This window comes from Trachypithecus francoisi, unplaced genomic scaffold (assembly GCF_009764315.1).
Source record: "Trachypithecus francoisi isolate TF-2019V2 unplaced genomic scaffold, Tfra_2.0 Contig01714, whole genome shotgun sequence".
Classification (NCBI taxonomy): domain Eukaryota; kingdom Metazoa; phylum Chordata; class Mammalia; order Primates; family Cercopithecidae; genus Trachypithecus; species Trachypithecus francoisi.
The window spans coordinates 365,471-380,929 of NW_022681451.1; positions in this window are offsets into that span (position 1 = coordinate 365,471).

Here is a 15,459-nt window from a genome sequence, read left to right on the forward strand (position 1 = left end):
AAGTATAACATATATGGTACACACGTACATATGCTATAATAGATGGATACATGGTATAACTTTATGTTGTAAATATACTATATATGGTAGATACTGTATATGATATATGTATACGTGACATGAATTAACATTGCAAATATATTTGCATATATGGTAGATGCATATATCTCATATGGTATATGTATACATGAGATAAATTTATGTTTCAAATATTTTTATGTATATATATATATATATATATATATTAGTAGCTATGAATCCAGTCATCCCTCAGTAACATTGAGAAATTGGTTCTGGAACCCACCTGAGGACACAAAAATCCAGGGATGCTGAGGTACCTGATATAAAATGGTGTAGTATTTGCATATAACCTACCCACATCCTTCTATATGCTTAAAATCATCTGTTGATTATTTATAACACCTAATATAATATAAATACTATGTAAATAGTTGTTATAGGCTGGGCGTGGTGGCTTATGCCTGTAATCCCAGCATTTTGGAGGCCTAGGCGGGCAGATCACCTGAGGTCAGGAGTTCGAGACCAGCCTGACCAGCACGGTGAAACCCGTCTCTATTAAAAATACAAAAATTAGGCCGGTGCGGTGACTCACACCTCTAATCCCAGTACTTTGGGAGGCCAAGGCAGGTGGATCACAAGGTCAAGAGATGGAGACCATCCCGGCCAACATGGTGAAACCCCATCTCTACTAAAAATATAAGAATTAGCTGGGCGTGGTGGTGCACACCTGTAGTCCCAGCCACTTGGGAAGCTGAGGCAGGAGAATCGCTTCAAACAGGGAGGCAGAAGTTGCAGTGAGCCAAGATCACAGCACTGCACTAGGATAGATGAATAGATTGACAGATTGATGACTGGCTGAATGGGTGGATGGTTGCATAGATGCACGAACAGATGAACTGACCGATGGAAGCATGGATGGATGGATATGATAAAGGTGGCAGAACCAAGATCTCTGACACTGGATTCCAGTTTAGAGATCTGGTCCCCGGGATTCTCAATCTTTGCAAAACCCTCCACCTCCTACCTCACGGTGCAGCTCTAGGAGAAGAGTCCCCACGTTTGAGGGTCAGGCCTTTGATCACTGACCTCACAGTACTGGGCCCTGCCTAGGAGTCTCTCGATGGAAGACCCCACTCCTTGGAGGCACCTTGATAAGGACCACAGTCCTGGTTCTCTCTCTTTCTCCTCTGCCCCTAGGACCTTCCAGATGATTCGTTCCCTGCATGACCTGCTCTGCGTACGGTGGCTCGCCCTGTCCTGGCATCGTACACACTTTTCTGAATTACACCTCAATTACTCTAAGGAGAAAAGGGAAGGGCCGTTGCATGAGAAGCAATGCAAGGAAGTCATTTTCCTCAAGGAGGAGGCCCACTCCCGTATCTTCGTTTTGTATCTTTATTTCCTGTTTGAGGCTTCTGTTTTATCTGATCTTTACAACGTCTGTTTTTCTGGTCTTCACGTGGGCGATAACGTGCTGATGTGCAGTGGTATATCTCCTTGAAATATCATTGTCGCATCAACATTTAATAAATTCCTGGAAACTGCATCCCACACCACAAAGCAGCATTTTCTCAGCAGGCTATGTTTTCAATGAAATTTTCTGCCCAATCACTTAGTATCAACCTCACCAGTTATCACAGATAAACCTGGTAGTAGCCTCTGTTACTTCTTGCGGAAGGTATTTGATTCTTATGATGTTGTGAATGAGGCTGGACTCGGACTTTCCCTTTTTTGCTTGTGGCCAAGGGATGGCAGACAGCAGAGAGAAGTCATCCAGCCACTTGCAGTGATGGTTGAATAGACTGATAGGTAGATTTGCGAATGGCTGAATGGGGAATGTATAGATAGATGGGTGGATGAGTGGATAGATGGGTGGGTAAGTGGATGGATGGGTGGGTAAATGGATGGATGGATGGGTGAATGGATGGATGGGTGGGTGCATTAATGGATGGATGGGTGAATAAATGGATGAGTGACTGGATGGATGGATGGATGGATGGATAGATGGGTGGGTGAATGGATGGATGGATGGGCACATTAATGGATGGATGAGTGAATAAATGGATGAGTAACTGGATGGATGGATGGATGAATGGAGAGACAGGTGGCTGAATGAATGGATGGGTGGGTACATTAATGGATGGATGGGTAAATAAATGGACGGGTGACTGGATGGTTGGATGGATGGATGGATGGATGGATGGATGGATAAGTGGGTGGTTGAATGCATGGATGGGCAGGTACATTAATGGATGGATGCGTTAATAAATGGATGGGTGACTAGATGGATGGATGGGGCGCGAATGGGTGGGTGGATAAGTAGATGGATGAACAGATTGACAGGTAGACTGGTGATTGACTGAATGGGGAATGTATAGATAGATGGATGAATAGGTGGATGGATTGGTGGATGAATGGATGGATAGATGAGTGGGTAAATGGATGGATGGGTGGGTGGATTGATGGATGGATGGATGGATGAATGGATGGGTGGATGGGTGGATAAATGGCTGAACAGACTGATGACTGGCTGAATGCGTGGGTGGGTGGATAGATGAATAGAGTGATGGATGGATGGATGGATGGACGGACGAACGGATGAGTGGATGGGTGGACAAACAGATGAACAGATTGACAGGTTGATGATGGGCTGAATGAGTGGGTGGGTGGATAGATGAATGGGTGAATAAAGTGACAGACACATGAGTGAGACATCCAGGTCATCTGCAGTGATGGGATGGCTTGTCTCTCCTGTCTACCACCCTAGGACTCTGTATCTCCAAATGAAAGCCCCATGCTTGGTTCTAAGATCTTTGTTTGATTAAGGCCATTTTTTTTTTAACTTGTTTCCACAATCTCCAGTTACTCACCATAATAGGTTGAATCTCGTCCCCCCAAAAGATATATCTAATCCTATCCCCTGTTGAATGAGAACTTATTTGGAAAGGGGGTCTTTGCAGATGTGGTTAAGTGAAGGGTCTTGAGATGAAATCATCCTGGAGTAGGGTGGGCCCTAAATCCAGTGACACGTGTCCTTCTAAGAGACAGAGGAGGAAACACAGACACAGAGGAGAGGGCCACATGGAGACGGAGGCAGAGATTGGAGCGATGCGGCCACAAGCTCAGGTACTCCTGGAGTCCCCAGGAGCTGGCAGAGGCAGGAAGGATCCTCCCCTAGAGCCTCCAGAGGGAGCCCGATCCTGCCCACACCTTGATCTCAGACTTCCGGTCTCCAGAACTGTGAGATAAATCATGTCTGTTGTCCTAAACCCTTGAGCTTTAGGTACATTGTTAGGGTGGCCCCAGAGCAATCACGTACCTGTGAAATGCATAATTCTATATTTCTGCAGTCCCTACCAATTCCCTTTACTTTGGTCACCAGCTGCAAATTCTAATTCAGGGGTCCTGGGAAGCACCCTCTTTTCAGAACAGGTGGCTAAAACTTGTAGGCTCCCAGTGACCACCTTTAGGGTGAATAATTGCCTAGAACGACTCACAAGAAGTCAGGAAAACACTGTGCTTGTGATTAAAGTCTTAGTATACCAAATAGATATAAATTAAAATCAGCCAAGCGGGGCGCAGCGGCTCATGCCTGTAATCCCAACACTTTGGAAGGTCGAGGTGGGAGGATCGCTTGAGCCCAGGAGTTTTGAGACCAGCCTGGCCAACAGAGCGAGATCTCATCTCTACAAAAAAAATAAAAAATTAGCCAGGGATGGTGGTGCACGTCTGTCATCCCAGCTACTCAGGAGGCTGAGTTGGGAAGACTGCTTGAGCCCCAGAGGTTGAGGCTGTAGTGAGCTGTGATTGTATCCAGCCTGGGTAACAGAGTGAGGCCCTGGCTCAAAAATCAATCAATCAATCAATCAATTAAATAATATCTGGAAAAAAAGAGATGCATGAAACAGAGACCCTACCTTAAAGTCAATTAATTCATTTAATTAAATAATATTAGCCAAGAAAAGTGAAGTATGAGAGAGTGAGACTCCGCCACAAAATTAATTATATTAAATAAGGTCAGCCAAGAAAAAAGATGCCTAAGACAGAGTGAGACCCTGCTCAAAATCAACCGATCAATCAATATCAGCCAAGAAAAGAGATGCCTAAGACAGAGTGAGATCTTACCTCACAATCAATCAATGAATTGAGTTAAATAATATCAGTCAAGAAAAGAAATGGATGAGAGTGAGACCCTACTCAAAATCAACCAATCAATTAATTAAATAATATCAGCCAAGAAAAGAAATGAATGGGAGTGAGACCCTACTCAAAATCAATCAGTGAATTAATTAATTAAATAATATTGGCCAAGAAAAGAAATGGATAAGAGAGTGAGACCCTACTCAAAATCAATCAATGAATGAACTAATTAAATAATATCAGCCAAGAAAAGAGATGCTTGAAACAGAGACTCTACCTCAAAATCTATCAATCAATTCATTAAATTAAGTAATATCAGCCAGGAAAAAATATACAAGAGAGTGAGACCCTGCCTCAACACCAATCATCGATTAATATCAGCCAAGAAAAGAGATGCCTAAGACAGCATGACACTGTGCCTCAAAATCAGTCAATTAATTAAAGTAAATAATATCAGCCAAGAAAAGAGATGTATGAGAGACCGAGACCCTGCTCAAAACCAACCAATGAATTAAATAAATACTATCGGCCAAGTAAAGAGACGTGTAAAACAGAGACCCTACCTCAAAATCAATCAATCAATTAAATAATACCAGGCGAGAAAAGAGATGTATGGGAGAGTGAGACCCCTGCTCGAAACCCATCAATTATTAAATTGAAAATAATATCCGTCAAGGAAAGAGAGGCATAAAACAGACACCCTACCTCAAAATCAATCCATCAATCAATTAATAAGTTAAATACTTTCAGCCAAGAAAAGAGATATATGAGAGATCGAGACCCTGCTCAAAACCAACCAATTAATTAAATAAATAAATAATATCAGCCAGGTAAAGAGACGTGTAAAACAGAGACCCTACCTCAAAATCAATCAATCAATTAAATAATAGCAGGCGAGAAAAGAGATGTATGAGAGAGTGAGACCCCTGCTCGAAACCAATCAATTATTAAATAAATAATATCCATCAAGGAAAGAGATGCATAAAACAGAGACCCTACCTCAAAATCAATCCATGCATCAATTAATGAAGTTAAATAATATCAGCCAAGAAAAGAGATGCCTAAGACACAGGGAATGAAAGTCAATGAATTAATTAATTTAATTCAGTAATATCAGCCAAGCAAAGAGATGTAGAAGAGAGTCAAGGAGGAACTGAGACCCACAGCTTCTATTGTCCTCTCCCGAAGGACTCGTGGGTGCTGTTCCCTCCTCTTGGCATCAATGTGTGATGACAGAGGTCAAGTCGTGCCCACCAAGAAGCCTTATCAGAACCTCAAGTGTCTGGAGTTTTACCTGGGTCCCCACCACTTTCTGCCTCTGGCACTGAGCTTTACTCTCCAGCCCCTCCTGGAGGTTGAAACTGATACTGCATGTCCCAAGACGCCCACCATAAATTGCCTTGCTGGACCCTCCGGGGGGGCCAAAGCCCGCTTAAGATGATCACATCTGAGTAATTTGTATTTTTTTTTTTTTAAGAGACGGAGTCTTGGCCGGGCGCGGTGGCTCAAGCCTGTAATCCCAGCACTTTGGGAGGCCGAGACGGGCAGATCACGAGGTCAGGAGTTCGAGACCATCCTGGCTAACATGGTGAAACCCCGTCTCTACTAAAAAATACAAAAAAAGCTAGCCGGGCGAGGTGGCTGGCGCCTGTAGTCCCAGCTACTCGGGAGGCTGAGGCAGGAGAATGGCGTAAACCCGGGAGGTGGAGCTTGCCGTGAGCTGAGATCCGGCTACTGCACTCCAGCCTGGGCCACAGAGCGAGACTCCGTCTCAAAAAAAAAAAAAAAAAAAAGAGACGGAGTCTTGCTATGTTGCCTAGGCTGGTCCTAAATTCCTGGGCTCCAGCAATCCTTCCAAGAAAAGAGGTAGATGCCTATTTGGGAATGGTTACTCTTTTTCTTTTTTCTTTTTTTGAGACAGGGTCCAGCTCTGTTGCCCAGGCTGGAGTGCAGTGGCAAAATGGTAGTTCACTGCAGGCTGGAACTCCTGGGCTCAAGCGATCCTCATGCCTCAGCCTCCCGAGTAGCTGAGACTACAGTGCGTGCCACCACGCCCAGCTCATTTTTTCCTTCTTCTTCTTTTGTAGAGATGGGGGGGGTCTCGCCATGTTGCCCACACTGGCCTTGAACTTCTGGCCTCAAGTAATCCTCCCGCCTCAGGCTCCCAATATCAGCCAAGAAAAGAAATAGATAAGAGAATGAGACCCTACCTCAAAATCAATCAATCAATTAATTAAATAATATCAGCCAAGAAAAGAAGGGCTGGGATTACAGGTGTGAGACACTGCACCTGGCCAAGGGCATGCTGACACCTTCACCGCAGAAAAGCAAAGCATAAATGGCTTCAGCTGATGATAACCACTTTGCAGGAAAATGCAAAACGCTGATATATATATATATAAAAAAATGACTTGGGCTAGGGTGTGGTCTGCTGAGGAGGACAGAGAGGGGATATGAAGCAGGGGATGGGTGAGAGCTTGGGGAAGGAAGCTGAAGGGAGGCTGGGCTCTCAAGTCCTTGCTGCATTTTTCAAGGGACAGATTGCAGAAATCTTCCGTGCTGTAGAAGGATGGAATGGCCGTGGGTCTAGCGGAGTCTCTGAGTCATCCACGAGCTGGTCGCGTCCAGGTAGAGCTTGTGGTTGCGTTGGGCGAGTTAAAAATCTGTTTTTATCTGTCACTTCCTCTGGCCTGCACAGCCTCTCACGCAATGGTGGAGAGAATGACCCCATTTCCCGGAGTGGAATGTTTCTTTCCTCAGTGTCCTCTGGTTCAAAGACTCTGCATTTTTAGCGTCATTGGTTGTTGCTCTGGGCAAACGGGTCAAGTATCCTCATGCCTTAAAATCTCCTCTCTGACTTCTGGACGGTACTCCTTAAATCTCCATCTTTCTTCCAACATTTAGCAAGATGAGGGCTGGAATTTTCTTTCTTTCTTTCTCTCTTTCTGTCTGTCTGTCTCTCTCTCTCTTTATTATTATTTTGTGTGTGTGTGTGAGATGGAAGCTTGCTCTATCACCAGGCTGGAGTGCAGTGGCGCGATCTTGGCTCACTGCAACCTCCGCCTCCCGGGATCAGAAGATTCCTCTGCCTCAGCCTCCCGAACAGCTGGGACTACAGGCACGTGCCACCACGCCCAGCTAAGTTTTTTTTTTGTATTTTAGTAGAGATGGGATTTCACCATGTTGCTCAGGCTGTTCTCGATCTCCTGACCTCGCGGTCTGCCTGCAGCGGCCTCCCAAAGTGCTGGGGATTACAGGCATGAGCTACCGTGCCCTGCCGGAATTTTCTTTTGAAGTGTACCAGTGTCCCCTCTGTAAGTCTATGGAAGAAAATGCATGATTATTATTGTGGTTCTTATGATTACTGTCATTACTGTTTTCAGAAAAGGTCTTGCTCCATTGCCCGGGTTGGGGGGCAGTGGTGCCATCACAGCTCATTGCAGCCTCAACCTTCTGGGTTGAAGCAGTCCTCCCACCTCAGCCCCCCAAGTAGCTGAGACTGCAGGTGCATGCAACCACACCTGGCTAACTTTGTGTATTTTTTGTTTTTGCAGAGATAGGGTCTCGAACTCCTGGGATGAGGCGATCCTCTGGCCTCAGCCTCTGAAAGCACTGGGGGTACAGGCCTGGGCACCTCGTCTTGGCAAGGTATTACAGATGGAAGGTGCAGACAGAGATGTTCATGATTGTCTGTGAGTTCATCACTGTTCAGGGAGTTGTACAATAACCACCATTGAATTTCTCCTTCAAAGGGTACAGTCAGAAGCAAGCAATTAAATAATGAAGGAGTAGACTTGTTGCACCTGCTCCCCTGTTTCTATTAGGTCCACGCAAAAGTAATTGTGGGTTTTGCCACTGAAAGTAATGCCGATGAATTACTTTCAATGGCAAAAAGGGCAATTTCTATTGCATACTTCTGAACAGGTGGACAGAGTCAGAAACAGACTTTGCAGGCTGGGCATGGTGGCTCACGCCTGCAATCCCAGCACGTGGGGAGGTCAAGGTGGAAGGATCACTTGAGCCCAGGAGTTTCAGACCAGCCTGGGCATCACAGCAAGACCCCATCTTTATGAAAGAAAAGAAAAGAAAAGAAAGAAAGAAGGAAGGAAGGAAGGAAGGAAGGAAGGAAGGAAGGAGGAAGGAAGGAAGGAAGGAAGGAAGGAAGGAAGGAAAGGAAAGGAAAGGAAGGAAGGAAAAGGAAAGGAAAGGAAAGGAAACGAAAGGAAGGAAGGGAGGGAGGGAGGGAGGGAAAGGAAAGGAGAAGGAAGGAAGGAACAGAAAGAGAAAGAGAGAGAAAGAAAAAGAAAGAAAGAAAAAGAAAGAAAGAAATGAAAAGGAAAGAAAGAAAGATTTTTCAGGCGGCACCATGGCTCACACCTATAATCCTAGTTCTTATGGAATCCAAGGCAGGTGGATCACTGGAGGTCAGGAGTTCAAAACCAGCCTAGCCAACATGGTGAAACCCCATCTCTACTAAAAATACAAAAATTAGCCAGGCGTGGTGGCGTACCTGTCATCCCAGCTACTTGGGGGCTTGAGGCAGGAGAATCGCTTGAACCTGGGAGGCAGAGTTTGCAGTGAGTCGAGATTGCACCACTGCACTCCAGCCTGGGCAACAGAGCAAGACTCTATCTCAAAAAATAATAATAATAATAGATTTTTCAGGGACACAGCCCACCTCAGAAGCATCATGCAGAAATTCCTCCCATTCATCCAGGTCAACCCAAAGCAGCTGAAAACCTTTTTCTCCATTTTTAGGTGAAGAGATGCAGAGGATCCAAGAGGAGTTCACAGACGTCACAGAAAGCAGCTCCTCAAGAGGCCTCAAGTCAGCAACAGACAAGAGGGATGACGCATGCAGATCTTCTAGATGCTTCCAGATCTTCTGGATGCTTCCAGATCTTCTAGATGCTCCCGGAAGAAGCTGGAGCAAAGGCAATGAGGATGAATGTCTGAGGAATGTGCTGTGGACTCTTCTTGTTTTTATATTTTTGTTTTTGTTGTTGTTGTGGTTTTTTGTTTTTGTTTTGAGACGGAGTCATGCCCTGCTGCCAGACTGGAGTGCCCTGGCACCATCTGGGCTCACTGCAACCTCCGCATCCCACGTTCAACCGATTATCCCGCCTCAGCCTCCCGAGTAACTGGGATTACAGATGTGTGCCACTACACCCGGTTAATTTTCATATTTTTAGTACAAACGGGGTTTGACCATGTTGGCCAGGCTGGTCTCGAACTCCTGACCTCGGGTGATCCACCCGCCTCGGCCTCCCAAAGTGCTGGGATGACAGGCGTGAGCCACTGCACCCGGCCTTTCTTGTTTGTTTGGTTTATTTATTATTTGTTTATTTTTTTTGGAGATGATGTCTCACTCTGTCACCCAGGCTGGAGTGCAGTGGCGCGATCTCAGCTCACTGAAAGCTCCGCCCCTCCAGATTTCAGCAATTCTCTCCCTCAGCCTCCCGAGTAACTGGGATTACAGATGTGTGCCACTACACCCGGTTAATTTTCATATTTTTAGTACAAACGGGGTTTGACCATGTTGGCCAGGCTGGTCTCGAACTCCTGACCTCGGGTGATCCACCCGCCTCGGCCTCCCAAAGTGCTGGGATGACAGGCGTGAGCCACTGCACCCGGCCTTTCTTGTTTGTTTGGTTTATTTATTATTTGTTTATTTTTTTTGGAGATGATGTCTCACTCTGTCACCCAGGCTGGAGTGCAGTGGCGCGATCTCAGCTCACTGAAAGCTCCGCCCCTCCAGATTTCAGCAATTCTCTCCCTCAGCCTCCCGAGTAGGTGGGATTACAGGCACCTGCCACCACGCCCGCCTACTTTTTTGTATATTTAGTAGAGACGGGGGTTTCACCATCTCGCCCAGGCTGGTCTCAAACTCCTGACTTCGTGATCCACCCTCCTCGGCCTCCCAAAGTGCTGGGATGACAGGCGTGAGCCACCGCGCCCGGCCCCTTCTTGTTTATTTTGCTCTAATCAAGGAGAGCATTCCCTTCGGCCCCTGCTGGGTCCAGTCTCTCAAGGAGTGAGTGAAGACCTCTGGAGGGCTGCAGCCTCCGTTGGCACTGGTGGTTGTGGTTCATGATTTGCTCCAGACGACCACCAGAGTAAATGCCAGAGAATAGGCAAGTAGGCAAAGTAAAAGGAAACTTTATTTACAAGCCAATGTGAAGGAGGGGTGAGGTTCACCTGTCTCTCCGGCGGTGGAGGCTGAGGAAGTCGCTCAGGCGTTCTCCGCGAGGTTCCTAGATCCGCACAGGAGCAGGGGCCGAGGAAGTTCGCACCGAACCCCGGCCAGGAGTGGCTTTTATGTCCTGGGCTCGGGAGTGGGCGGGCAGTGGGCGGGACATAGGCGGGTCAGGGGCGGGGCGGTGGGCGTGGCTAGGCGGGTTCCGGTTTTTCTCCGTGGGAGGTCGGGTTGCGCCTGCGCAGTCGACCCGTGTCGTTCCCGGCCCGGGAAAGTTACCAATGAAGAACCCGGAAATGCGCCATTTTAGTCCCTTTGTTCTTTTTGTTCCCTCCCTCCCTCGGTCCAGACAGTTCATTCTTGCTATGTCCCATTGAGACCTGGTGTCCCGAGATCCCTGAATTTCTTCCCAATGTGCACCAAGGGACGAGCATGTGTCAGGAAGAAAGGAGGCAGGAGGACAGGAAGAAAAGGGATGCTGTTGGCAGTGGATTAATTTCCTGAGGTCGTCTTCTGAAATCGCCACCCTCGTGGGCTGAAATGTTCCGCCAGTCCTGGAAACCAGGAGTCTGAGATCAAGGAGTGTCAGGGAGGTGTTCCCTCCAGAGGCTCTAGGGGAGGATCCTTCCTGCCTCTTCCAGCTCCTGGGGGCTCCAGGCACCCCTGAGCTTGTGGCCGCAACACTCCAGACTCTGCCTCTGTCTCCACGTGGCCTTCTCTTCTGTGTCTGTGTCTCTGTGTGTCCTGTTCTGTCTCTTAAGAGGACACCTGTCATTGCATTTCAGGTCCACCTTATTCTGGAAAGGCTGTACCATTTTGTTTTGTTGTGTTTTGTTTGTTTTTGAGATAGAGTCTCTCTCTGTCGCCAGGCTGGAGTGCAGTAGTGCGATCTTGGCTCACTGCAACCTCTGCCTTCTGCGTTCAAGCAATTATTCTGCCTCAGCCTCCCAAGTGGCTACGACTATAGGCAGGGACCACCACGCCCAGTTAATTGTATTTTTAGTAGACACGGTTTCGCCATGTTGGCTAGCAAGGTCTCCATCTCTTGACCTCGCAATCCGCCCACCTCGGCCTCCCAAAGTGCTGGGATTGTGGGCGTGAGCCACCACGCAAAGATGAAAAGTCTGTACTTCTAAATGAGTTTAGTGGTGAACAAGAATTTTAGGAAGATCCTGCTCAACTCCCTGCAGCTGGTCTGTCGAGAACCTGATTCGTGACCGGGCGCGGTGGCTCGCGCCTATAATCCCAGCACTGTGGGAGGCTGAGGCAGGTGCATCACAAGGTCAGGAGTTCAAGACCAGCCTGGCCAAGATGGTGAAACCCCGTCTCTGCTAAAAATACAAAAAAATTAGCTGGGCGTGGTGGCGGGCGCTTGTAATCCCAGCTACTCCGGAGGCTGAGGCAGAGAATTGCTTAAGCTTGAGGGTGTGGAGGGTGCAGTGAGCCAAGATTCTGCCACTGCACTCCAGCCTGGGCAACAGAGTGAGACTCTGTCTCAAAAAAAAAAGAACCTGATTTGTATGTGCTGTATCGTTTCTGGAAGACAAGTGCCTTTCAAAGCAGCCCATGGGAAGGGAGAGTGGCCCTCTGTCCCCTGCAGAACCCACTCTTTTTTGTGTGTGTGACGGAGTTTCCCTCTTGTTGCCCAGCGCAACCTCTGCCTTCCAGGTTTAAGTGATTCTCCTGCCTCAGCCTCCTGAGTAGCTGGGATGACAGGCATCCACCACCACACCCGGCTAATGTTGTATTTTTAGTAGAGACAGGGTTTCACCCTGTTGGTCAGGCTGGTCTCGAACTCCCGACCTCAGGTGATCCACCCGCCTTGGCCTCCCAAAGTGTTGAGATTATAGGCGTGAGTCACCATGTCCAGCTGTTTTTGTCTCTGTTTTTTTTTTTTGAGATGGAGTCTCACTCTGTCACCCAGGCTGGAGTGCAGTGGCGTGATCTCGGCTCACTGCAAGCTCCGCCTCCTGGGTTCACGCCATTTTCCTGCCTCAGCCTCCTGAGTAGCTGGGACTACAGGCACCCGCCGCGACACCCGGCTAATTTTTTGTATTTTTAGTAGAGATGGGGTTTCACTGTGTTAGCCAGGATGGTCTCGATCTCCTGACCTCGTGATCCGTCTGCCTTGATCTCCCAAAGTGCTGGGATTAGTCATGAGCCACTGTGCCCGGCCGTTTTTGTCTCTTTGAGATGGAGTCTCGCTCTGTCACCCAGTCTGCAGTGCAATGGTGTGATCTCGGCTCACTGCAACCTCTGCCTCCCGGGTTCAAACGATTCTCCTGCCTCAGCCTCTGGAGCAGCTGGGACTACAGGCATGCACCACCACGCCCAGCTAATTCTTTTTATGATTTTGTGTGTGTGTTTTTAGTAGAGACGGGATTTCACCATGTTGGCCAGGCTGGTCTCAAACTCCTGACCTCAAGTGATCCGCCCACCTCACCCTCCCAAAGTGGTGGATTGCAGGCACACACCACCACGCCTGGCTAATTTTTGTATTTTTAGTAGACACGGGGTTTCGCCGTCTGCCTCGCCCTCCCAAAGTGATGGAATGAGAGGTGTGAGCCACTACTGAGGTAGCCGTCTCATGTTTTTTCAGATGGGGTCTCACTGTGTTGCCCAGACAGGAGTGCAGCGCTACAATCACGGCTCACTACAGCCTTGACCTCCCAGGCTCCAGCAATGCCCCCACTTCAGCCTCCCAAGTAGCTGGGACCACAGACACGTGCTACCACATCAGGCCAATTTTTGTATTGTTTGTAGAGACAGGGTCCGGCTATGTTGCCCAGGCTGGTCTTGAACTCCTGACCTCAAGTGATCCGCCCGCCTCAGCCTCCCAAACTGCTGGAATTACAGGTGTGAGCCACCATGCCCAGCTAATTTTTGTATTTTTAGTAGAGACGGGGTTTCACCATGTTGCCCAGGTTGGTCTCAAACTGCTGACCTCAAGTGATCCACCTGCCTCGCCCTCCCAAAGGGCTGGAATTACAGGTGTGAGCCATCACACCCTGTTAAGTTTTGTATTTTTAGTGGAGACAAACTGTCGCTATGTTGCCCAGGCTGGTCTCGAACTGCTGACCTCAAGTGATCCACCCGCCTCGGCCTCCCAAAGTGCTGGAATTACAGGTGTGAGCCATCACACCCTGTTAAGTTTTGTATTTTTAGTGGAGACAAACTGTCGCTATGTTGCCCAGGCTGGTCTTGAACTTCTGACCTCAAGTGATCTGCCCGCCTCAGCCTCCCAAAGTGCTGGAATTACAGGTGTGAGCCACCACGCCCGGTTCATTTTTGTATTTTTAGTAGAGATGGGGTTTCACCATGTTGCCCAGGCTGGTCTCGAACTGCTGACCTCAAGTGATCCACCCGCCTCTGCCTCCCAAAGTGCTGGAATTATAGGTGTGAGCCACCACGCACAGCTAATTTTTGTATTTTTAGTGGAGACGAGCTTCGCTATGTTGCCCAGGCTGGTCTGGAACTGCTGACCTCAAGTGATCCACCTGCCTTGCCCTCCCAAAGGGCTGGAATTACAGGTGTGAGCCACCACGCCCGGTTCATTTTTGTATTTTTAGTAGAGATGGAGTTTCACCATGTTGCCCAGGCTGGTCTCGAACTGCTGACCTCAAGTGATCCACCCGCCTCGGCCTCCCAAAGTGCTGGAATTATAGGTGTGAGCCACCACGCACAGCTAATTTTTGTATTTTTAGTGGAGACGAGCTTCGCTATGTTGCCCAGGCTGGTCTGGAACTGCTGACCTCAAGTGATCCACCTGCCTCGCCCTCCCAAAGGGCTGGAATTACAGGTGTGAGCCATCACACCCTGTTAATTTTTGTATTTTTAGTGGAGACAAACTTTCGCTATGTTGCCCAGGCTGGTCTTGAACTTCTGACCTCAAGTGATCCGCCTGCCTCGCCCTACCAAAGTGCTGGGATTACAGGCGTGAGCCACCACGCCCGGTTAATTTTTGTATTTTTAGTAGAGATGAGCTTTCGCTATGTTGCCCAGGCTGGTCTCGAACTGCTGACCTCATGTGATCTGCCCACTTCGCCCTACCAAAGTGATTGGATTATAGGTGTGAGCCACCACGCCTGGCCCTTCCTGTCCAGTATGTATCTCCACTGTTTGTTCTCTGTGCATCCCAGCAGTCACTCCTGGCTGTGTTCTGCCCTCTCGACCCAAACTCATCGTCCATCCATCATCTGACCTAGGCTTCTGGACATTGCAACCGTGCAAACACTCTCTCTCCATCTAAAGGAAGAAGAAACAGAGGTTCAGAGTGGTTGAGTCACTTACCCACAAACAATGGAGGAGGGATCTCCACCCAGGTCCCATCTTTCATCACGGCCAACGTTTGATCTTCCTGGGATGAGCCATGTAGCCTGAGGCTGTCTGTTGAGAAAGATATGGTCACAGTGTAGAACAGTGTGCCCATAATTAATAAGACAGGTGTCCTCATGAGAAGAGGAGAGGAGGCTGGGTGTGGTGGCTCAAGTCTGTAACCCCAGCACTTTGGGAGGTTGAGGCCGGTGGATCACGAGGTCAAGAAATCGAGACCATCCTGGCCAACATGGTGAAACCCTGTCTTTACTAAAAATACAAAAATTAGGCCAGTATGGTAGCACCACGCAGGACTAATTTTTGCATTTTTAGTAGAGACGGGGGTTTCATCATGTTGGCCAGGCTGGTCTTGAACTCATGACCTCAGGTGACCCGCCCGCCTTGGCCTCCCAAATTGTTGGGATTATATGGGTGAGCCACCGTGCCCAGCCTAGTTTTACTTTTCATCTTTTTAGAGACAGTCTCCCTCTGTCACCCAGTCTACAGTGCAATGGTGTGATCACAGGTCACTGCAGCCTTACACTCCTGGGCTCAAGTAATCTTCCCACCTTAGCCTCCCAAGTAGCTGGGACCACAGGCACATGCCACCATGCCTGGCTAGTTTTAAATTTTTTTTTAGAAGTGGGGTCTCACTATGTTGTCCAGGCTGGTCTTGAACCCTTGGGCTTTTTCTGCCTTAGCCTCCCAAAGTCCTGGGATTACATGCATGAGACAATCCAGACTTTCTTTCTTTCTTTTTTTTTTGAGATGGAGTCTTGCTCTGTCGC